The sequence below is a fragment of the Carassius auratus genome, chromosome 49 (assembly GCF_003368295.1).
Source record: "Carassius auratus strain Wakin chromosome 49, ASM336829v1, whole genome shotgun sequence".
Taxonomy (NCBI): domain Eukaryota; kingdom Metazoa; phylum Chordata; class Actinopteri; order Cypriniformes; family Cyprinidae; genus Carassius; species Carassius auratus.
In genome coordinates, this window is record NC_039291.1 from 3,707,694 (window position 1) to 3,733,840 (window position 26,147).

At 38.2% G+C, this 26,147-nt stretch overlaps 1 pseudogene; it reads right to left on the bottom strand.

Annotated features, from left to right (window-relative positions):
* Nucleotides 1-24,618, bottom strand: part of LOC113065899 (phenylalanine--tRNA ligase, mitochondrial-like) — a 103,789-nt pseudogene extending 79,171 nt beyond the window's left edge.
* Between the last annotated feature and the right edge of the window lie 1,529 nt (nucleotides 24,619-26,147).

The following is a 26,147-nucleotide window of genomic DNA, read 5'->3' on the forward strand; positions in this document are numbered from 1 at the left end:
AATATCATTTTAAAATTACTTCAATTCTCAGAGATCCCCAAACGGTTCACGCGAAGCTGTTCAAAAGATTCAGTTTCCTTAAACCCCACCTTTCGGTAGCATACTGTGTTCTGATTGGTCAACAAACATAGTCAGGTTTGATTGGTTGTTCCGCACACACCTCTACGGTAAACTATGCGTTAGCATCTGTTTGGGGTGAATTATGTCTTATTCCTCTCATCGCAAATCAAACAGTAAAATAAAAAACTTGAACAGTCTCGCTGCTTTTTCTTCTGTGTGTGTGAATTCAAGCCGCGCGCTTCAGTTTGAATCTGAATAGCGTGTTCAGAGCGGGGGCGTGGTTATTATGCAAAGTGCTCCTAGTGACATACATAGAGATGGGCAAAAGATTAGAAATCTATAACGACTCGTTTTAGCGATTCAGAGTCGACTCCTTACTTTAGAAGCCAATAACTTTATAAATCGTGTACTTTTTGGTTTAATTACTTTGCACATTGTTTACACTGATGGACAGCTACATCATACACTGCAATACAGATAATTTTTGATTTCCCATCTGTGTGGCTCTTTAATGTTGAAAACATATATTTGTTGAACAAAAAAGCAATCAATACTGTGCTTTGAAAGGTCTGTAAATATGGTCAAAGTGATGTGAAATTCTAAAGTGTGGAAAACTTTGTGTCTTTCACTGGAGAAAAACAAGTTTGATCACGTCTCTGAAATGCTAAATATAGCTCACTCCAAATGAAAATGCCACTTCAAACATACTGGGATAACACAGATTTCCACAGACTTCAAGTCGCGTAAAAGAGCCACGATAAATCAAAATCACTTTTAGAATATTATATATTATATATATTATATATAGAATATAAATTTTTCTGTACAGCACTTTGGTCTACTGTGGTTGTTGTCAAGTGCTTAACAAATAAAGTTGGTATGGTATGGTATATGTCTGTTAGCTTTGAAATCACCTAATATGCTCATTTACTTCTTAAAGAAAGCAAATAAACCATGATTCGCATTAGCAATTGGGAAATTAAGATTCATGACTATGATGGAAAGGTTTTTAAATAAAATAAACAAGCCCTTTGATGTGTCCTTTGATGAGTGATGTGTCCAGACTTCCCGCTTCAATATGAAAATGTCAACAAAGCAAAGAAAGTTATTTCATGGGGTTTTACGTTAAACCCATGGCAAAGTGGTTGGCCAAAAAAAATTGCATTCCTATAGCACTCAATAGCATTCGCTAGATGACTAAAAAATGTCACCCATTTTTACCTTTTTTTTTTTTTAATTTCCATTCCTGGTATAAAATATACACTTGACATTTTACCTGCGATCTGTGTTTGGAAAAAGAAAAGTTAATTTGAGCTGACGGACTCCCTCGGATGACCGTGTTTTTTAATCCTCTCTGGTGTATTTTGACTTTTTCACACAGCTGTTTGTTTTAATCCTTCTTTCCACTTCAATAATCACAGTGCAAATGCTTTTAATCATTAACCCGACTAACAAGCCACACTATTTATCTTCCGCTGCCGAGTCAGACAGACCAAACAGAGGAGGAGAGCACTTAAAGATGAAGACTCCCTCCTGCTAATGAACGAGTCTCAATTTGGAGATGTTGAACCAAAACGCTCTAAAAATACACCAATCTTGTCCTCTCGTTGTTGCAACTGTAAACTAATTGGCTAATACTCTCCATTGTTTTAGCATTTCACAAAAAGTATAAGATATTGCGATGTAAAAACGTGGCATGTGAAGCAGTCCGATTTTGAGAGCCATTAATTTCACGCTGATAGAAAGAAAAACAGATTACAAAACCTAATCATCAGGTATGTCACTTAAATTACCATTAGGTGAAAACAGACACATGCAGTCCAAGCAGAGACAGAGAGCCTCATTTACTCTGTTATGAACACAAAATTACATTTGCATAGTGAAATTAAAATGGATTTTGAAGGGGGAATATTTGCTCACGCTGCTCCTTACTGAACCATTATCATATATTAACACTATAGGTTATTAACTACTGTGGCTGGCTTCATAATGAAGTGCTTTTGTTACTTAGTGTCGATATATGGACAGTTAAATATTACCCGAGAGTGAAAGGGTTTGAAAGTTGTTGGAAATTAAAATTTTACATGGATGGAATTGGGAAAATATCACTTGGATTCTGGCAAAATAGTACCATGATAGCTATACTTTATGGCAAAAACACCAACAACCATTGCAATGCAACTACTGGAATACACCGGCAAAAAAAAAAAAAAAAGGCAAAATTTGCTTGCAGGAGGTTAAGGGTCAGGTTTTGTTTTAGAGTTAGCTATTTTTTTAATTGTGCATAATTTACTTTCATTACTGTTGTATAACTACATTTAACGTGTAACAAGAGCGGATTCAAATTTTGTTACAAACTAAATAAGTAAATAAATAAATTCAGAAATTATGTTTATTGTGTTATTCTTAAAAATTAAAAATACGGATCCACTTTATATTAATTGGCCTTAACTACTATGTACTTATATTTTAATTAATTATTTAGTACAATGTACTTATTGTGTACATACATGTTTTTACATTGTACTTATATTTAAAAAAAAAAAACTAAATGAAATTACATCTGTATTTAATTTCTGTAATTACGTTTATAATTACACTGTTGACCCATACTTTACACCTTAACCCACCCTTAAACTTACCCATACCTCCAACCCTCTCCCTAACCTTACCCCTATCCCACCTCAATAGCAGCAAGTGTTTTACAATACAATATGAACACAATAAGTACATTGTACTTATTTTTTTTTATGTAAGTACATAGTAGTTAAAAGGCCACCTAATATAAAGTGGGACCAAAAATACAAATAAATCCTGCATATCTTTTTCATATCTTTAGCTTATTCAGATTTATCTTCACCACTAACACAGGTCGGGTGCTGTATACTATATCTTTATATATGTGCTCAATAACAGAGCTGACAAATCAACCTGGAGAATCACCGGTCAGAAAAACAGAGATGAAGAAAAGGGGTGGCGCTTTCATGCATTATTGAATGCTCTAATCATATGATTGAGGACAAATAACTTTGTAGCAAGTGTTTTATTAATAGAGATGATAATAGGAAGTTGTCCCTTTCCCGTGTCTTAGAGTATCATAGATTTGCCGAGGAGATGCGGTCATGGGAAAAGCCCAGAGGAGATTGGAGGCCACGGACGCAGCATCAGGATCTCCCCGGTCTGAGGGTCAGCCCCGTGTGTAATGAAAGCAGCAGTGATGTGTGAGACAGAATACAAAAATCACCGCCTACGACTAGAATGAAAAGAAGGCCTTCAGTGTGACCGTCAAAGCATTAGCAGCAGGTACACACACGGCCATTGGTGATTATATGAAAATGTGTTTTTAAATAATGATATCAATGCCTGAGAACCTGATACTGCTTAGCGCAATTATAAAGTTGCATTGTAATTATATCATAATCTGATGCACTCGTGATAATGATTATGTGTTTTCATCTTTCATTTTTTATTATGAAATACTTTGCAATTCAATAGTATTACACTGATTTAATTAGAGTAATAATATAGGGATTAAATAATAATACATATTTCAAAAAAAAAAAAATAATATTTTAATGGTTAGATGTTGCAGAATGTTAGTTTTAGGATAGTTTTGGGAATAGAAAACACCTGACTGAAATTTGATTGTGAATTCTGGCTGGATTTTAGCAGGCTTATGGATTGTTATAAACACAAATGTTACAAACACAAGTAGAAACAGTTGTAAACCATATACACCTTGCAGTGTGAAAGTCTTCTTTCACACTGGTCACATTTAAATCTAGATTAAAAACAGTTTTATGTGTCTAATAGCAAGACAATATGTTTTGGGCATATATAGGGCTTTTATTTGCATGTTTTATAATGCTTTATAAGTTTGTTCTTTGCTAATTCTATATCAATCTGCTATTTACGTTTTTTTTTTATATATATTTTTATTTTTTTCTTGACTGTAGCACTTTAGTACAACGTGTTGTTTTCAAAGGGGTGTTTGATTATGATTTCACTTCCATAACTTTAGTTAGTGCATAATGTTGCTGTTAGAGCATAAACAGTGTATATGAAGCTGAAAATTCAATGCAAAGGGATATATTGTCCTTGAAAGAAATAGCTGTTTAAGGACTACGAAAAAAAAAAAAAAAAGAAAGAATTGTAGGGACCAGCAAACTAGCCACAATGTTTACATTAACCCCGCCCCTGGGAACATACAACTACTTGTAATTGTAAGGGGGCGTGACATTTCCAGACAATGTGCACAAGGTGCTTAGCGAATCACAAACACACTGGGCACAGTAACCAATCAGAGACAGATTGTGTATTTCTGAGGGAGGGGCTTCAGAGAACCAGGAACTCATTAGACCATTTTGACAAGAACAGAAACAGCGGAAAAACTATGAAAAAAGCTGATCAACCAACTCTTTAAATGTGCTTTAGTAATAAACTTTTTGTTTTTGTTTTGTTTTTAAGATCTTTAAAAATCTTTCAGCACATAACTAATTCAATGGTTCTGTAATTCAGTGTTAGTATCGCTTCGCTTAATGCTGTTTTCTGCTTGTCCTGGTCTTTTCAACTAGGACTAAACTTAGAATAATCCAATAAATTAACCTGTTAAATGACCAAATGACTCAATTAGCATTGGGTGCCCAGCGGCGTTTAATCTGCTCTGAAGTTCTCTGAACTCGAACATTGCCCTGCGCTCAAATCTTGGATGACAGCGTCCTCATTTATCTCCATCTCTTTCTGCCGTCCTCTAGAGTCGTTTTTGTTGTGCCAAGCTTATTTTGTCCTCTACTTAGAGGACGATGACAACCAAGTTCCTTTTATAAACCACCGCAACAAGTACAGCTAATTATTCATGCGAGGTTGACAATGTGGCTTAACCTCCTCTAAACGCTGGATAAAAACTAAGCCATGTTGAGTTCCACTTTCAGGAGAACTTCCTCCGTTGCCATTTGCATTTGATCCTCTCCAAATTAAAGGTTGTTTTTTTTTTGGCATTGTGCACATGATTAGTGCGTCGATACACGTGGCTAATTCTTCACATGACCTGGCATGGTATTATAAAGTGTGGTACCTGTCATAGAAGGGCTTTGGTTTTAATACACTAAATTAACAGTCGCACCTCTCTGAGACTCAACCGAAACCTCATACCGATAAACAGATATTTTTGCATGCTTATTACATCTCAATTAGCGTGTCTTGGCTGTGCAGGGATGATTGCTCTCTGGTCCCACTGCAGCAGATGCCTGGGGACATGAAAGCCCAACACTCACGGTGACATATTCATTCTCGTTTCTGTCTTGGAGCTCCACAGTTAGTCTCTGTCTTCCAAACTCTGAAAAAGAGCAGTGAACCAGCCAAATTTAGACTAGGTCACGGTCTCGGTCATGACCTAAGCAACGGTTCACTTTAAGCTGTGAAAATTCCTGCTAAAGCTGCGATATATTGCGTAAGATGAGGAGGACTTGCACGGATAGAGTATCCAGTATGTTAGACAACAGCTTTGTTGAGTTATTGATGCTGATCACTTAGCACATTTATTGTATTGTATTGATTATTTTTCAGCAACTGGTACTTTTCATAAAGAGGCTACAAAACTCAAAAGCAATTTCAACAATGGTAAGTTAAAGGTGGTTCTTAAAGGAATAGTTTACCTGAAAATTTGACATTTCTGAACATTTACTCTCCATCAGCTCATCCAAGATGTAGATAGGTTTGTTTCTTCATCAGAAAAGATTTGGAGAAATGTAGCATTGCATAACTTGCTCAGCAATGGATGCTCTGCAATGAATGGGTCCCGTCAGAATGAGAGTCCAAACAGGTGATAAAAACATCACAACAGTCCACAAGTAATACACAGAATTCCAGTCCTTCAGTTAACTTTTTATGATGCCAAAAGCTGTGTTTGTAAGAAACAAATCCATCAATGAGGCCTTTTAACTTAAAACTATTGCCTTTGGCCAAAGTAGGAGTCCATAATAACACTTTCTCTCACAGCAGAACACCCCCACATATTTGTTTAGAGCTGATTTGACTTGTAAATGGCGTTTGATCTTTTTCAGATTTTTCTACTGATTTAGACCAGATTACATTTTTACTGGAGAAAGCTATTTTATGGATAGTAGACTTAATGATGGATGTGTTTCTTACAAACACACAGCTTTTCACTTCACAAGACATTCATTGATGGACTGGAGTGATGTGGATTACTTGTGGATTATTGTGATGTTGTTATCAGCTGGTTGGACTCATGTTCACTGCAGAGGATCCATTGCAGAGCAAGTGATGCAATGCTACATTTCTCCAAATATTCCCAGAAATATTGTTTCAAATTAAATGAATTTCACGAAATCGGTATGGCATACATACATATACCAGAGGAAAAGAAAAATACAACTGAAGAGTTTCCAAACTCAAAACTGAGCAGTGAACCAGGTCACAGTCTAGGACATTTTCTGCTCAACTGGGTGAAAATTTCCTGCAAACGCCATGTGACAAGCTGCATACAATGGATCATCTCTTTCAGAAACACAACCATATCCAATATCATGTTTTGAATCTAAATGTGAAAATGACAATTCACTTAAATGAGTGACTGTTCTGAATTTGAGCACATCAAATTGTGATTAATTTACCTTGCTTTACTTGTTAAAAGCTGGTCCATACACTGAACACAATGTATGGTCTCAATCCACATATAATACATGCTAAGGGAAATCTCCAGCACATCAAGAGATTATTCTAATTTCATTTAGGCCTTTATTCTAAATAGCATTGTTTTATGTCTGAAAAGTTGGAAGGGGCACAAGGGTGATAAAAGACCACAATTACAAGACTGCTGATCACATTTAATCATTATGTACATTAATTAAATCTCCAGGCTTGAGGAATACAAACTGTATACTCTCACTCCACTTGGTTGGGCATCTTAGCATTCCATTAGCATGTATTTCCAACAACTACAATGAATTCCTAATTACCCACTGATATTGCATTGTATGTCGAGAAGAATCTGGCCACAATAATGACCACTGGACATAAATCTGCAGATAAAATCAATAAGGGGGTGACCAATATGACTTAACATTCAATTTCTTCATAAAAGATGAAATGTATGTAGGTATTGTCTTTGATAATAAAGTTAAGGACTTCTGTCTGTCCATAAATTCAAATTGCATGTCGTAAACACTAAATATGCAAAGTCACCACCTGGTCGCATGAATATTAGATGGAGATGTTCTGATGTGAAGGGAATTAACATGTCAGCCCACCTAACTAAGCAAGCAAATGAGTCTGCACTCATCCCTGAAGCATTAAAAAAGAGGATGCAACAAATTCATCTAAACAGCTCTCATTAAGAGTGGTTCAATAGAGGAAACGGCTAAAAATCCCAGCATAAGGTTGTACTTGGACTGTTGCTATGATACAAACCTTGCATATTGCTCTAGTAATCGAAGAAATTGCAGTGAGATGGAAATGATTGATTTGTTCAGTCTTCCGTTAGTTCAAACAATCCCGGCTCATAAATATGCAGCAAAGCCAAATAACTGGATCGATGGGTGTTATAATTATATAGCAGGGCGAGAGTGAAACAGTGATATCAAGTAGACAATCAGACACTGAGCACATTGTTTACAGAATCAACAAATGCCTACATAGTCATATATATCTATCTAATTCATACATTATTCATTGTTCCCAAAGAGTGAGCTTACAAATTCTCCATCAACCAATACAATAATGTCACTGCAAGCAGCAAGCAGTGGGTCCAGAAGCAAATGGGAACACAAAATGGATTTAAATGGGACATTTGGCACAGTAGATGCTGTGGATACTGTCTCTGTTCACACTATTCACAATTCTACAAGATTTAGCAGAGATGTTCGAAGCATGTTATGTTCATCCTGATGTTGCATTGAAAATACAAAACCTCAAAGAGTGTCCTAATCAAAAATGGAAAAGCATTCAGAATGTACTCTAGTTCATAGAGTTAAAAGCTCACGTGAACATACACACTTAAGATCTCAGATGCTTTTCCAAAAACCTTTCCGCTTGGCATCACTCAGAAAAAATAAAAAACCTTGTGGTTTCTGCAATGCCCCAGTGACATGAAACACAAAATGATGCAATTACATGTTGCGACTAATTATCACATGGATATTCATAAAGACAGGGCATCTACATTAGCAATGAGCTGTTTCTCTAACCACAGGCATGCAGCAGTGGCTGCCTTACATCCTGAGGTGTCATGGCAGCCGTAACCTAGTGGTTTCTCTAATCAGAAGGTTGCTGGCTTGATCCACACAAAGCAACAGCAAGGCACTTAACCCAGGGTTGCTTCAGAGAGCTTGTTCCAGTAACTAATGTAACCATGATGCTCCGGATAAAAGCATTTTCTAAGTGACTACATGTTTTTAAAACCAAAGACACAATGCATTGAAAATACACAATTAATGAAGCTGTAAACAGCAAAGCTTTATTTCTATTAAAAAAAAATAAATAATAATAATAACTAAATCCCAGATTAAACTTCACACAAGAAAGCTGGAAGCTACAGTAGAATACTGAACAGGGTGTCTGCTTCCACTCAAAATAGGAATTTTCTTAATTATATAATAAATAATCTTTTGGGTATTTTGAGCTGAAACTTAAGACAAATTCTGTGGACACCTGAGACTTATATTATCTTGTAAAACTAAGCATACTAGGTCTCCTCTAAGGCATATTATTCTTAATACATTACACAATATTTGGTAGCACTTTATTTTCCAGTTCTGTTCCTCATGTAGATACTATGTACTTATTATAGTAATTACAATAACTATGTAATAACTAGGTACTAACCCTGAACCTACCCCTAAACCTAACCCTACCCCATGTAGTTACCTTGTTTTACCAGAACTTTCTTAGATAAATACACTGTAAGTACACTATAAGTACATGTTAGTACACGTACTGTAAAATAAAGAATAGAAAATCCATGTTCCTTGTAAGCATCAGTGACAATAGCTTTCTTTCTGAAAGGCCCTCTCTTCCCCAAGAGTGCTGCTGATCAGTCCTGAGGTTGAAGACAGCCTCAGGTGGGACGTGTGCCAGTTGTTAGCACACCTGTTTGTCATTCAAGCAGTATTGGCCCCAATGACTGCTGAGTCAGACTGAGCCGTAGCTGTGTATTCACTGTGCTAACATGTGCAGCTCCCACACACACCCACTCAAACTTAGTGCACAGAGTTCAGATGTGAAGACATGCATAGCAACCGTGCAGGGAAGCAATACACGGTTTGACACTAACAAGATGCTAGAAATTATGCAATGTAGATTCATGCAGATTGCTACTTTGACTCTTCAAATTACAAGGTTGATATGTCTCGAATACATAAAACTGCTTAAAGGGATAGTTCACCCTAAAAAATAATTATTATTCTGATAAATAGTTTACTCATCCTTACTCATCTTTCTTCAGCAGAACACAAAAGAAGATTTTCGATAAACGTTTCAACTTCTCGTCCATATTATGAAAGGCAATGGAGTTCAAAATATAAGTTCGAAAAAAAAATGAAAAAATTAAATTAATTAATGAGACACTTATCACAGCACATTTCTGAATTCAATATGAAATATAAATTTACCTTATCTATTGTCAATCACCTAAAAAAATATGAACAAATCATCCATGTTTTATCTATCTATTTATTTATTTATGTTCACTGAGGCGCATTACTCCTCATTCGGAAATCCTGGAGTGTGACTTGAGGGGATCCCCAGTAATTATGGATGTAAAATTATGACTTATGTCTTTGAAAAAAAAAAAAACATGTTGAATAGCTCTAACTGAAAAAAAAAATAATGCATCGCATTAACAGTGCTTGCATTTTAATGCCTTGTATTTCCACGGCTTGCATTTTTTAGGTCTTGAAATTTAACATAGTTGTTCATTTAATCTGTGAATATTTACATTAAAAATATTTCAGTGGTTAAAATTCGGCAGATAATTCCCCATTTAACATCTGGGAGCTGCAGGAATAGCAGTAGAGCACTGATGCATGATTTCCAGCTGCTGTCAGTCACTCACCAGCAGGTGGTGCAAGCAGCTGTTGATTGAGACCAAAGCAACAGGTGGATTAAGTCATTTATTTACAAAAACTGATCTGCAGAAATGGAGCAAGCACTAAGTAGTTTTTTAATTATCGGGGAATGTGGAAAAGCTGATTGTGTCTTTGCTGTCCCAATATATGCCTTCCTTAGATGTAATGTTAGTTCTGTACTTCAGCATTGGGTTAAACTGCATTGCAATCTCCTTTATGGTAGAGAAAGCTGCATACATGTAGGCAACGGGAAACAGGTTAAGATGTTGATTTAAACATACACACAGTCAGCTTTCCACATTATTGCCCCGATAATCAAAACTACTTAGTGCGTGCTCCATTTCTGCAACTCAGTTTTTTTTTAAATAAATGACTTAAGCCACCTATTTTCTTCATCAACAGCCGCTTGCGCCACCTGCTGGTGAGTGACTGACAGCAGCTGGAGATCATGCATCAGTGCTCTACTGCTATTCCTTGAGGAAGCAAATTTGGAAAGTGAAATAAATGGACAACATTTTGGACGTGAATTCTAGAAGGGGAAGGGGAACATAAATTACATTTTTAATTCTGAAATTCAATTTTTTTCAGTTAGTGATATTCAACATGCTTTTTATTTTTTGTTTCAAAGACATATGGCATCATTTTACTTCCATACAGGTCTTTCTCCATTCAGTCAACAACTGATTAATGCTTTCCTTTTTCCTTATTTGTTTTACTCAGTGGACGTCATAACATGGAATAAAAGCTGCCACTATCTCTGATACATCATGGTAGGCTAAAAACTGTTTGTCTAGGTTTGTAGACCAGCTAAACCAGTTTAAAGCAGCATTTATTCCCTTAGGGGTTGTTTTTTTAGCAGGAAATCAGATGGTAATACCATAGTACACAAAGCTAACCCCATTTTCATGTACAATGGTTCTCAAAACACTGCTGTTGTATTTCTACTGTATGTACATTTCCAAAAACCAATCCAGGTTGACTTTTCTGCAAAATGATATTATGACGTTTCTTGCACGTTTTGGATACAATTAAAAAGTGAAATGTCCAGTGAGTGATGCAAAAAAATACTTGACATAATGTTCCGACTGCTCTAAACTTAACTCATTGTAAACAAAAGCAAACATGAGATAAAAATGCTGAAGCAACCATACCATTTTAGTTTGCTTCAAGTCTAGTGTTCATTTCAGCTTGAAACTGCAGTGAATTTTATGTATAGGTTTTTGCAAAAATTCTGGTAAATTTACATTTTTCTAATGAGCATAGGTTGCCAAAAACTATGAAATGCAGAAAATTGCAGAGACACATATATCTGCTGATTTAAAGATAAAAAAATAAAATAAAAAAATTGACTTGTCCAAAAATAAGGCACTTCCAAAGTACAATGATAAGAGTGTGTTATTTGATATATGTAAAACCCAAATATTTTAGCTGAATGATTTGCTTCCTATGACCATAAGCTGTTGCATACAAAACAGCCACATGCATATTACATAACACATATCCACACAACCGGCCTGAGTAAGATGAACTTGATTATCCCGGCTGAAACTGAACATGCTACATATCACTAGTAGCGGTGGGAGCTTGTCTAAATGGGATGTAATTTAGTCCTCATTACTCAATGCAAGCCTTAGGCGCTATGGCAAACCCTTAATTTCAGTAAATAGGCCAGAGACATACAGAACACAACTAGGGGAAACATAGATAAGATCTCATTCACTCATTTTTCCTTTGTTCCTTGTTTCCCTTTCTGTCCTTTCGATGACTCTATCTGCTAAAGCATCCAGGGCTATTTGTCCCCCTCTCTCGGGTGTGATGGCTGAAATGGAACAGTGCACAAGCAAATGTTTGCACTAACAGTGCAAACCCAAGAGACCAGACATGAAGGAGGCAACTGTGACTGAGTATGTGTGTTTGGCTTTCTGGAGGAACAGAAAGCAATGGGGTTATGTACGAATGTAAGATAGACAGAATCATAGAATGATAAAAAAGACATATAAACTGACGGAAATAGAGAAATACAGGTTATAGATAGACAGACAGACAGATAGACTAAAAAAATGCTGTGTTCAGCTTGTTGGATCATTAAATTAGGTTATTTTTCGTATATTTTACCCAGTTGCTGGATATTTTTTTCTGCTGGGTGATTCTACTGTCAATACAAATGATGATCCCCCTCACGTACCTACCCAGACCTGGGTCAGTGTTACCCAATGTTGGAAAATCTGTACCTGTCACATTCTGTGTAGAGAGTAATGAGGAGATGTGGAATACACAAAAACAACCTTTAATGGAGTCCAAAAACAGTGTAATAGCAGGAAACACATATAGCAACAAGTAGACACGACAAACATGAATTGAATGGACTAAGACTTTTAAACAAAGGATAATTAGGGAAGAACGAGACACACCTGGAATCAAATAAATAAAATCAATGGGAGACGGAAACTGGGTCACAGGGAGCAAAAACACACACAGAAACAGTCCAGGGGTGTAACATTACTCAACCCTCCCGGGAGGTGCATCCTCGCACTGTAGAACAACAGAGTGGGGGAACTGGGTGGGAAGCCAGGGGGATGCCGAGGATCCGGGGGACAGGGTGGAGCCGAAGTCTCTGGCGACCGAGGCAGAAATCCGGAGACCAGAGGCAGAGCCAGAGCAACTGAGGACCAAAGTGGAGCTGGCAGGAAGAAGGAGCCCAATGGAGCCAGAGGGATGGAACGATGAGGCTCAACCAGAGGAGAGGAGTCCAGAGGCGATGGCGGATTGACGCCCGACCAAAGCATAGCAGGAGGGACGACGGAGCCTGGTGGAGCTGATATATCGAAGGGTGAGTATAAATGCGAGGGAGCTAGGAGCCAAGGTGGAGCCACTGGGATTACGGGCCAAGGTGGAGTCTGGGCCTCAGAGGCTGGAGGTGGAGGTAAGGGATCCTCTGACCACAGCGACGCTGAAGGATGGCAGTCCTGCGGGGCTTGCACCATAATGATGTTGGGCTGAGGGCAAGCAGAGTGGCAGTCAGATGACAGCAGTGGAGAAGTGGTTGGGAGTGGGCACTGGAGGGCACTTTGGAGGAGCGGGCACTAGAGGATCAGAAGCCCCCTCAGGGCTGGACAAGGGAGCCAAGGATGAAGGAGAGCCGGATGGGACCAGTGGGGATGATGGAGAGAGGAGAGGGGGCAGTTCAATCTCCAGATCAGACTCCCAGTCTATTAGATCCCCCTCAAGGTCCAGCAGTCCCAGCTGTATAATCAGCTCACCCTCAGCCACGGTGCAGGGGCGGAGCTCCACTCTGTCGCTCATACCATCCACAGCTTGCTCCCTCGTGGTGGACCCTGTAGCTGGTCTGGCAGATTACACTGGGAATCGTCTCTCCATCATTGGTGGGCTCAGGTTGATGCTCCGTACTATGGGGAGATGGTGGGCTGCGCTCTGGGTCAGAAGTGGCACTGGCGATAAACTCCTTGGCACCGGTGGGGAACAGAGATCCATTTCTCACCAGTGTCTACTCCACAAAGGCGGCTAAATTCGGTCCGGACGACGGAAACAAAACAGAGGGTCCAAACGGAGGTAACTGTGTAGGTGGGGTCTTCTGTAACACTCTGTGTATAGAGGAATGAAGAGACGTGGAATATACAAAACAAACTTCCACTTTAATGGAGTCCAGAAACAGGATACATCCAACAGAGGTAATAGCAGGAAACACACATAGCAACAAGTAGATCCAGCAAACATGAACTTAGTGGAATAGGTCTTTTAAACACAGGATAATTAGGGAAGAACGAGACACACCTGGAATAAAATTAACAGAAACCGGGTCACAGGGAGCAAAAACACACCGAAACATTACAAAACCAATTAAAACTGGATACATTTTTCAGCTGTCATTTTGTACTCTGTCCTGAAAGAAAACCTGACTGACGAGAAACTTTGAAACTGAAACCTTGAAAATCAAGGTATCTATTATATTGTATAGAGGAAGAGAGAGTACACAGCTTCATTACTTGAGTAAAAGTACAGATACCCCTTGCTAAATTTTACTCAAGTACAAGTAAAAGTACTACAGTCTGATGTCTACTTAAGTAAAAGTACTGAAGTACTTATTTTTAAAAATACTTGAGTATCAAGTGTAAATTTTCTAAATAGTGTATTACTACTGCCACAGTGCTTACATTTATTTACAGAAACGTCCTACATAGTTATGAAAAAAATTAATGTTAATACCTTGGAGAATGTAAAAGGAATTGAAAGTAAAATCAAGTCATTTTCATCTTTTTACCATGTTGCTTTATTTAACATTTCTCACTTGCCTACAAGGCAATGGCACAATGGCAACGCTCTGACAAATCTCAGCTAGAGTTTTAATGGATTTTTTGCATCCACATTTGAACCTGTGTTAAACACACAGCATACCCAAGAACATCAAATCAAATGCTCAGCTTACATTAATGTGTAATATCATAAATGAAAATTCAGCTAACAATTGTGTTTACATGTGAGTTTTTTTTTCATCAATCAAATCAATAAACCTACAGTAAACTAGCCAAGAAGGGAATATAGCAATGTTCTGACACACCTCTGAACTTTACTGTGTTATACATGCAGCATAGAAGTATTAAGCCCCTTTCTCTCACACTGACATACAGGCAAAGGCAGGAGAAAATACTTTCAGCTGAAGAAAACCATTTTCACACACACAATCTATGGGCCCTATCATACACCCAGCGCAAGTGTGTTTGTTAGTTTCAGTCCGGCGCCGTTCGCATTTTCCCGTCCAGCACCACGTCGTTTAATTAGCAAAAGCATTTGCCCTAATTTGTGTGCCCATGTACGTGCTGGTCTTAAAAAAAGAGGTGTGTTTAGGCGCATTACTGGTGCATTGCTATTTTAAGGAGCTGAAAATAGACTGCGCCACAGACCAACTCAAACCTGGTCTAAAGTAAATGGCGCAATATTTTTGTGTTATTTAAAGAGTGCGTTAGTAGAAAATGTGCCTCTTGGAGGATCCACAGTGCGTGTTGACTTTGCTTATTACACACAGGGATGAGCATCACACAAACATGCCAAATATTAAAAACAAAAGGATTACAGTTTAAAAGAATATAATTGTGTAGGCTACATAAATATAAAAATGTAATGATGGATAGTCATTGCGTGTATTAGAAGTAGGCTACCTATTTTTAATGATAAATGAAATTGGCTAATTAATTGAACAATTGTGCCGATACAGACACACATATATTAACTGACTCATCGTGCGGAGCTATTTGAAAGCATGCACTGCTACTTCATCCCACGCCTTCTTCACCTCTGGAAGCTTTGGTGGATTCCTGCATGTCCCTTTAACTTCGTGCACGAGCAGATTGGTTTCTTTGATTGAGAAGCGTTAAATTTTTCCGCCAACAAATTCAGCCATGTAAATAACGATCCGCCATGACGGGAGCACATCTAGCTATTAAAGGGAATGGGAGATGAACGTTACGCCCATTACTTATTAAGAGAACAGGGACAACCCATTCCAAAAATGCTCCCCTGTGCATGGACCATTTTTCTGTCGTTAAAATAGCAAAAGTGGATTTGGACAGGCCCTGAGTGCACCTGCGCCGTGTGCAGTTGTGTGTGTGTGATAGTACTGTACTTCAGTTCAATCAAATGTCATGAAGTCTTTGGCAGAAAGCTGAAGGTGATTGCTGATAGGCTGTCCCAATCAGTGGCGCCAGCACACAATCCAATCACGTTTGAGAGGGAAACAACAAATTGAGGGTTTCCGAGATTTTTCTAGTAATGGGTATTATGGTTATGGATACAAATGTAACGGAGCGATATTTTTCTCTCAAATGTACTTGAGTAAAGTCATGAGTACTCCCTAAAAATGATACTCGAGTAAAGTACAGATCCCTGAAAATTGTACTTAAGTACTGTACCCAAGTAAATGTACTCCCTTACTGTCTGGCTCTAATATTTTATTCCTATCAAATTATTACTGTATAACTCGGAAAATGTCTATAATCTCACATTTTCCTTTTTTATTTAAATATGCATTGCAGATAACATCTGCTTGGAATGCTAGCCTTCTACAAAGTGTCAGCATCACCATGGAAGTTTTATGTCCTACCAAACAAATACAAGACCATTGATCTAGTGCACCATTGTTGCAGCTGTGGTCGCACTATGCATTTGACGGGTTGAAACCTAAATGTCTGAAAGACAAGGTAAAGCTGTTTTTGATGTTACTTTTCAAACATGAATATAAGATAAGCCATGATTATTTCATTAAATGAACTGGAACTGTACTGATAGCAGTGTTCTTCCCAGAGATTCCCACTTTCTGCTGCTCTTGCTGCATTTTTATTATTTAAATTAGATCAAGCACTATGTCAAAAAAAAAAAAAAAAAACACTGAAAATGGGATACCAGTGATGGGTTGCCAAATAACCCAGAAATGGATGGTTATAAGAGTATAACTATGGTTCAATGTTGTTGTTGTTGTTGTGAATTTAAGTCTGCAAAACCTAAAATGTTGTTACATGTTTTTTTGTTTTTTTTATAGTGAAGGTCTGGCAACCAACAGCTGTCTGTATTTTACCGTAAATGTCACTTTTTTATTACAGTGCAAATAGACAGACAGAAAGACAGACAAATCAATCCTCAGACAGGATGGTTTCTGATATATAAAAATGATTTAAAAGAGATTTCTAAAATAAAAATAAAAATAAAAAAGCTTAATTGCACTGCAAAAAAAAAAAATCTTCCTAAATTTCCTTTTCCGTTTAATATTTTCTTCTTTTTTGGGATGAAATATGACCTGAACATTTCTTTGTGAGATTCACTCATTTATTTTTCCCTGTTGTACATTCTATACTTTGTTTAACTTGCTACTGATTTTGTAATACAAAAGGAACATTGTTTATCAGGCCAATAAAGCACTAAAATACACTGCAACTGAGAAAGACAAAGGATGATGGATATAATAGAGGAAGCAGAGTCTGTCTGACTGAAGGAAGGCTGACTGATTAAAAATCTGCCAGCTTGTCAAAAATGAAATATCCTGACAGAAGCCCTGTAATGAGGCCAAAGAAACATGTGCGTATAAAAGAGAGAGCTTTAAAGCAAAGCCGGTCACAACTGGCGCATGATTTATTCAGTGCGGGAGGGCGGGCGTATTAAGGATTAACTCTAAGATTGAAAGCGCCACCTGAACCAGAAAGAGAGCTCAGCTGGTACTTTCCCCACCTACCAGCCGGCCCCCGCTCTCCTGCCGTCCCAGAGGCCCCAGGGCGTGTGACTTGAAGGGCCGTTAATTGTCACCAAACACGGCTTTAATCACATTCCCCAGGCCCCCCGCCCTCTGGGGCGTGACTAAACCTCAACCATGCCGCTGACGCGTGCAGTCATTAACACTGGGTCCCATATGTTGCGGACAGTCCTGGCGAGGTCCCACAGGGCTCTGTCCTGGGCCGGCTTCAGAATTGATGTGTCCGGGGATTACACGTCACGCTCTAATGAATAACTAAGTGGATCTACCAACAAACCGGTGCCGCACTGTTACCCCTCCTCCCCTTTCATTAGTGAAGCTCCGCCCCTAAACCAAACACACCACCTCAGGCACACTTATGCCACGCTTAGCATATGGCGGTCACACTCAGAGGCGAATAAATAACTCTTCAACCTCCCAGGATGTCCCGTTCCTGTTTTTCCTCCTCCTGGTCTCATTTGTCCCCATACCCCCAGTGGCCACCACACATTTAATGCTGTCTTGCTGGCAGATTTTTATTGTCCTACCGCTCTGAAGAAAAGAGGGAATGTGTGAGTGTGGATGGGTGTGTGAAATAAGGGGGGTGCGAGAAGACTGAATGAGAAGTTGCCATAGCAACGGAGCCACACTGCTCTGCCGCAGTGAAGAAAGACAGAAAGAGAGAGTTGGAAGAGTGAAAATGAGAATGGAGGGGGGAGTGAAGGAGAACAGCATAGAGGATTTGACAAAATCCCTGCAGTCCGATGAGGAAGCAGGGAAGGAGAGGGCTGGGACATTGAGAGAAGTCAAAGAGGAAACTGAGTGAGAGTGAGTTTGTGTTTGCGTACGTATGACGACAGTTGATGCAGAGGAGGGTCACTTTGTCAGCAGTTGTGGAAAAACTCTGAGACACCAGCAGTTAAGGGGGAAAAAACTGGTTTCTCTTTCTTTTTCAACAAAACTGACAGTGCTGAATGTCACTGTTGTTTACGTCAATTCATAACTTCGCCGGGGGGAATGAGAAAAGTTACACTTGGTTATTATGCTGCATTTTTACTGTTCTGATAGCTATCCAATAATGAAAAGACCAAATGTAAACGTCTTCCAATGTGCATTCGATATTAACTAAATCACTCAAATCACTTTCTGAAGATGCAGCTAGATCAAATGTAAATGTGCCTGGTTGTTCGGGTAACATTTGTTTTTCGGGTAACTTTTCCCCCAAACCACACATGAGGGAACAATCACAAATAAGACATGGATGAAGTAAGCAAAATTTTAGTTGTAACGTGGGGTAAAATGAACAAAATTCCGCTGTTAGTATTAGCGTCATCGCAGACGCTAACATTTACATATACCATGGGAACAGGGATCAAATTAATATCAGTATTGCAGGGACATATTTACATGGCCAAGTGTAAATTAGATGTGCATATGCAATCAGACTCCAATCTTATTCCAAATATGTTTGTGTTTGTAATCTTCCATTAAAATGTTGCAAGTCATTCCATCTCTGAAGCATTTTTACCTAAAAATGTATACCTATAGCATACCTAAAATGTACATATTAGTACCTAAATGGTAAATAATGTGGATAGACTGACACCCCGAAAGCTTTAAAGACATCTATTTGTATTGATATGAATATATTTGTATTGATATTAATAACTGATATTAATAATTGACTACATGTCTTAAATTTGAGCTCCAGCATAAAACGACCTAACTACTATGGTTCATCTATAGTACCATTACCATCCATCATCTGTGGCTACTGTACTTAGTCCTTAGACACTAGCAGCAGGTCCTGACAGATATTTAGTTAATAAGACATTTTATTTGACACAAATTGTGTGGATTTGTCAAATGTTTGTGGGTAATGCAGCTTCTACATTACGGTGAAAACTTTGATTAAACAAGCCCCGTAACCCAGACAGGAAGGCACGCTTTGCCTAAACACTGCCAGAATGACACCCATGAGCACATTCATCTGAGCAGCAAAGCCTCGAGGATGGGAGCAAGGCCTGCTGACAGCTGTCTGGAGACACGAGGGCTTTGTTTACCCAGTTGTGAATACGCATTGCCACTCGAGAGGGTGTAAACAGGGATAAAGCAGTGATTTAGTACAACCAGACAGAAAAGGAGCAGAGACGCACAGTCAGTAATCTGTACTCCTGTCAGGCACAGCACTGCAAAAGACACAAACTTTCTACTAAAGTCCAATCAAAGCAGGATTACTGGTGTAATCATACTAGACTCTAATTTTAATGAAAAGTGGTATACAACTCTCTGTAAAACACTATATTTGGTCTATAATTGCACTGACTGACCTCTATGAATCATATGAATCTAATAAAACCTGTGTACGAAGATGTGAGGACCAGAAATAGAAAGCTCTTTACAAGAAACACTATTTTTCTACCAAAACAATGCTGGGGAGCTGTAGCCTTCTAGCACAACGGAAGAGATGCGCTTGACCACGAGTGGTTTCAAAGAGAGAGAGATGATGGTAAGGGTAGAATGGAGAATGAACAATAAAGTGAGAGAGAGAGAGAGAGAGAGAGAGAGGTGCTCTTAAGTACTTGCCTTCAGCTTTCAATTATTGATGGATTCAAAATGGCAGAACACACAAGAGGAACTAAAGATAAAATGCAGAAAAACATTCTTTGTTGGGGAGGGATCACCTACTGAATACACCGACTTCATTTACATAAATCAGAACACTAAACTGTAATTTGGCCTTATTCTGATTATGCATGCATAATCCAATCACAAATATCCCTTTTAGCAACATTCATATTACAATAAATATGAATAAAAGATCCAAAACATGCCTCCATAAATCTGAATTTTGGATCATGTAAACACCTTATTCTGAATATCCACTGTCATGGAATATTGATTTATATCTGCGTATGAGCAAACAACAGTAACCGGGGGTGTGTGTGTATATATATATATATATATATATATATATATATATTTATATATATATATATATATATATATATATTTATATATTATATTATATTATATTGTAAAGTGTAATGTATTCCTGTGATGCGCAGCTGTATTTTCAGCATCATTATTGCAGTCACAGTACTTCAGTGTCACATGATCTTCAGAAATCATTCTATTATACTGATTGGCTTCTCAAGAAACTTTTTTTATTATCATCAGTTTTGAAAACTGTTGCACTGATTAATATTCTTGTGGAAACCATGATTTTTTTCTTTATTTGTGTGTTTTTTTTTTTTTTTTTTTGGTTTGTTTGATGAATATAAAGTTCAAAAGAATCTGAAGCATTTATTTGAAATTAATATTTTGTTAAATCATAAATGTCTTTATTGTAAATAAAATAAAAATGTACTGTAAAAAAAAAAAAAAAAAAAAAAAGCCAGATTTGCATAGCAGATGCATAAACTTCTTGTCAGAATAAAGACGGACCTTAATTGTAAATATCAGGCAAAACATTAAGTCAAATGTAGAGTGTGAAACTGCAGTGAGAAAAAAGTGATCACTGGCTGTTGAGTGGCACAGTTGTTAATTGGCCGTTGCATGTTGCACATGTCTGTGGTGCAGAGAGCGGGGGACGATGTGCTGTTTAACACAGACAGGATCGATGAAGAGAGCAGATGAGATTGAAGTATTAAGTGGTAGTGAGGAGTGAGACGACAGGGCTGGTTGAGAGGGAGGACCGGTCATACAGGTCCATCCCCAGGGAGGAAAGCCATGTCTCTGCAGTCATGCATGTCCTTCCCCTCCCCCTTTACTGGAGCACTTGGATCTTCCTCATGAGGGACTATCCCATCCACTTTATGAGGATGGTTGCATCACACAGCACTGCACAATACCGCCATCTACTGGCAGAGGCAGAACGCCATTCTCTCCAGAGACTGCTCTCCAGGCACAGGGCGGCTGGAAAACATTCGAAGCATCTTCAATTTTAGTCATCTCACAATCACTATGTAAAGGCTGTTCCTAACAGCAAGCAGCGAAATGTATGCTGTTTGGATTTGCTTTTGAAATTTTGGATTTCATTTAGAAAACAACAAAAAACCTCAATGGTAGCATCTCATGCATCTTTTGCTGATATGGAAAGCCCAGAATGCCTTGTGACAAGCTCATCTGATGGTGATTGGAGTCGATGGAAATGCTACAGTGTATATAAGTACATTATATTGATGACTGGTTGTTCAGCAACAAGCTAAAATCAGACTCAGATGCAATCAACGGTGAGCAACACCATTGATTGTGTGCTTCCTTTGACATGCAGTGTTCAATAACAGGTTCTTGATGTAATTTCATTGCTTTATCTTTTTACTAATTTACTTAATGGAGACCATAAGACTACATCAGTCACCCAAATCAATCAAATAATTTGGTGACAGAAATAGTTCAGCCTCTAAATTCAAAAGACAAGTTATTCCTTTTTAATGATTTGTTTGGGACACAGGTCTGTACTTTTTTAACAAGTACAGAAGCCCATTACTGCTGCATAAGGAAAATGCTTTGGTAATTCATAACTATTTGACATGTATTTTCATAAAGAAAGTCAAAATTATATAATACATAAAACATTACTAAGTCAAAATGACAAGACAATTTACAAAATGTAAAAATTATGTCAATCATCTCAAAATTTTGTAAAATGGAAATGTAATGGAAAGTAAAAAATTAAGAGATGTTAAGAAAGTTTGAAATTATGAGATGAGACGAAAAAAAAAAAAAAAAAACATAAATCACCCTGTATTTTGTAATTATGACTTTTCGGCATTGATTTAATAAAAAAATAAAAAAATAATAAATAAAATAATAAGTTATTAAATTATGAGATAAAGTCAAAATTATTAAATAAAAAGGTAAGATACTAATTCATAATATGATTATAATTTTGGCATGACTTTGTATGTCAGTTTTACCTTTTTATCTCAAAAGTTGGACTTTTGATTTCATGATTATGACTGCGTTTTCGTAGTTTAGTTTCAGCATTTTATGCCACAATTATGATTTGCCAAAGCATTTTTATGTTTAGATAACTGAAAACAGTTTTGGCTACAGACAGTAGTGCAAATATACTTATTGTGACGGCTAAGTTTCTACGGTTGTGCAGTATGTCCAGTCACGACGTCATCCCTTGTGCTCATGTTTAGGATCAGTAATTCCAGGTTCCATGTCTCTGCGTGTTGCCTAATGGCACGTTTACACTGACAGCAATTAAATCTCTGGAGGTCGACATCTCGATGGTCTGTTATTTGCTAATTGTCGTTTCTACGTGATTGCTGTCTTAAACTGTGTATAGATCATGACAGCTGCCCTGTCTGCACTCCCATTGGTGGTTGCTCTATCATTTCTGTGTGTATCTGCATAAAATTTCATTCTGCCCAACTTTCCATTTGATATTTATGCGTCAACAGCTCTTTGCTTAAGTAGACAGTAGACAGCATTATGTGTGTGTAATGATAAACTTCCTAATCATCGGGAAGAAGGAGGCGGGAACCGGCGGACAATCAAATAACATTCTAATAATTAAAAATAAACAAAACAGCGCACCAGCCCCTCACGGACGACTGGTGCGCTCAAATAAAAACCAAACATAAAATAAGGCCCAGGCCTGGTCCTCTCTCGTCCTTCACTAGCGTCGCTCCAGTTATATATCCTTCCATCTCCTACGTGGGACTCGAGACCGGCGGTGGGGCGCAGGTGTCGCTGATTTCCCAATCGTTGGCCTCACTCCTTGTTCCCACGTCCCTCGGCCCCGCCCCACTCACCACAATATGAGTTTATTTGCATGGGCGTACCTGAGCAGACCAGTTCCTGCTCCATCACCACACAGCCCAGCACCTCCAACCAATCACCCTGGAAGCGCACCTCAATCTCAAAGGAGGGATGTGTGTCTCCAAATCTGCAAGACAGAAACAAACAGATGGAGGAAAGCTAGACAGAGGAAGTGCGAACATCATTGGTTTCTTACCTTCCCTGTGTATATTTAATTGCATTCAGAAAGATTACGTTAAGATTTCAGCATGACTTCTTTGACAATTGTACTTCATTACAGACTGGATGCTTTAAATGACCAGCTGGTTTTGGCAGGTACAGTATGAACTATAGAGGACTGCTTGAAAGGTGAAGTTTTCATACTTAAATACTTTCTTCTATCTCAGTTTAAGAAAAAAATATCTTCAAATCAACAACACAACTAGAATAAAAAAATATATATAAATGCAGTTAACTTATTTTAAATGTACACTTAACATTGATTCATTTAGCAGACGCTTTTATCCAAAGCAGCTTACAGATGAAGACAGAGGAAGCAATCAAGAACAACAAAAAGAGCAATGATATATAAGTGCTATTACAAGTCTCAGTTAGGTTAACACAGTACACGTAGCATGGGATTTTAAATAATAAAAAAATAAAAATAAAAAACAGAAAAAAAAAATGAAAAAATAAAAGGTTTGAATGTTTTATTTTGAAAGGAATTCGTTGAAATTTCAAATTAAAAAAAGAGGGAATTTGAACATATCAATACATAAAATTCACAAGATCATATTATCTGAGAATTACCAATATTAACCTATTAATATTTTATTATTCATTTATTTATTGTTTATTAAATTATACAATTTAATAGATTAGCATTTTGACACCTAAACGTACTCCATTCAAACATCTACACCTTTTTTTTTTTTTGGCCTTTTCCTCATTAAGGACACCATTTTCACCTCATCGTTTGAGAAAAGCTGCACTCCCTCCATCTGATGGAAGACAGGATAGTGGTTGGAGTTAATCTCATCTCGTCTGAACCCATCTCCAGCCAGCAGGAAGTGGTCCAGACCTGAGCGCACCAGCTCCTTCTGATGGGCGGAGGTGTGGGCCTGCAGCATGTGTGTGTGTGGATCAGGTAGTAATTGTCTCCTTTTTTCCCGACTGGGACGGTCTGGAGGAATAAGCAGACTGTCGAAGTTCTGCTCCACCGTTACCACTGGACTGAGGTTGTCATGTACAGAGAAGAGCGGGTTCTCTATGCGTCCGATATAGGAGCGGTAGAAATGGTCTTTGATGCGTGGGGTGGTGCGGCCGGATGTGAAGCTGGCACCCAACTTTGGACAAGATTTTAGCTGTCACATTGGTCATGTCATCTCGCTGGTAGACATGGCTGAAAACTTCTATCGAGTCTTCACTAATCCATGGCCAAGGAGCGGAGCCATCCATCGATAGACCCCTGCAGGGGGACATGGCCAGGGAACACGTCCATTGGCAGTTGACCAACTCTGTTTGAGAAAAGTGTGGGAAATATTGTAAAATGCCATAGTAGCTAATTCATTAGTCTGTAAGTGAAGAGAGAGACAAATAGTTCAGTGAAATCTCTATTCACCTGTTTCAAAGTGAATAATAAACAATACTAATTAGGAATGGGAAAGCATCAGACAAGGGACTTAACCTAAGAAACCTCTGGTGAAATGTGCGGTGCTGTTCTAACTTGTGACATAGGAAGAGAGGCTCTGTGAGAGAGCTGATGGAAATAGCAGGTGAGAGCTCATGCCCTCACAAATGTACAGACAGATAAACAGACGCTCACGTCATTGTCTTTGCTGCCAGCACAGGACACATTAAAGCAGGATCTGATATCCGTCACACAGCGGGCTCAATCCGGGGTGTCACAATACACTGTGGATGTGATTTATGGGGAGTGCAGTGTAACTGAATTATGGGTGGTTCAGTCATCATCACCCCCCTTTGATTTCCTCATTTTGTCTGGTTTTCTCTGTTCCCGACAATCTCTGTCTGTTTTTATAGTTTGTAGCCTCTAAATGAAGTAATGTGGTGGTACAGTGAAGGTTTCAGATATAATATCATAGTATTGGGTGATTGCCTTAATCATGTACCATAGTATTTACATGGTACAGATCTACTGCCATTGCATACATTATCTACAAAATGTCATAACCAGAACCCTATAATGCCAAGACCCTTTGGCATGTGCCATTGCTGCACCATATTATTCCTCATGGTGCAACTATGGCACATGCTATTCCAGTGATATATATTGAAAATAAAACAAAGTTATACTATGGCACCTTAAAGTAATTAAAGTACATGGTACTTTATCTCCCTCATCCCTCTCTTTTTCTCTCTCAGAGAGCATTTAGCGGGCTGCAGGTTTGGCTCAGGTGCGGGATGTTCTGAGGACACAAGAGAGCAGGGCTGTATTTATCCCAGAATAACAGTTCTTATTTCTCTCGGCCCAGTGCAAATATTCTCTTTGACCAAGCAATATTTTATGAGGCTGAAATAAAAGACAGACTAATATTTTCCTCCCATCTCATCACTCATTTTCTCTGGATCCAGTGAGTGGCACTAAATAGAGGCAATGTCACTCTGAGAGACTTATGCACTCTCAGACGCAAGCATACTGTCAAGACTAAGAGCATAAGGAGAAGCTGCAGGTACAAAGAGAGTGTGTAGCACTGCAGTGTCATCGCAGTACGCCAGTGCTCAAGATGCTGTTCCAATTAAGACCTCGCTTTTACACCATGATTCAGGGAATGTATCAGTGGTCCTTCCACTGAATAAAAAAGAAATAAGGTAATTGTGACTTTTTATCTCACAATTCGGACTTTTTTTCTCACTAATTTTTCCAATTAGAACTCTCAGAACTGCGTGATGTAAACTCAAAATTGTGAGAAATAAAGTCGAAATTGCAAGATGTTAACTTGCAATTTTGAGAAATAAAGTCACTATTTTGAAAAATAATGTCAGAATAG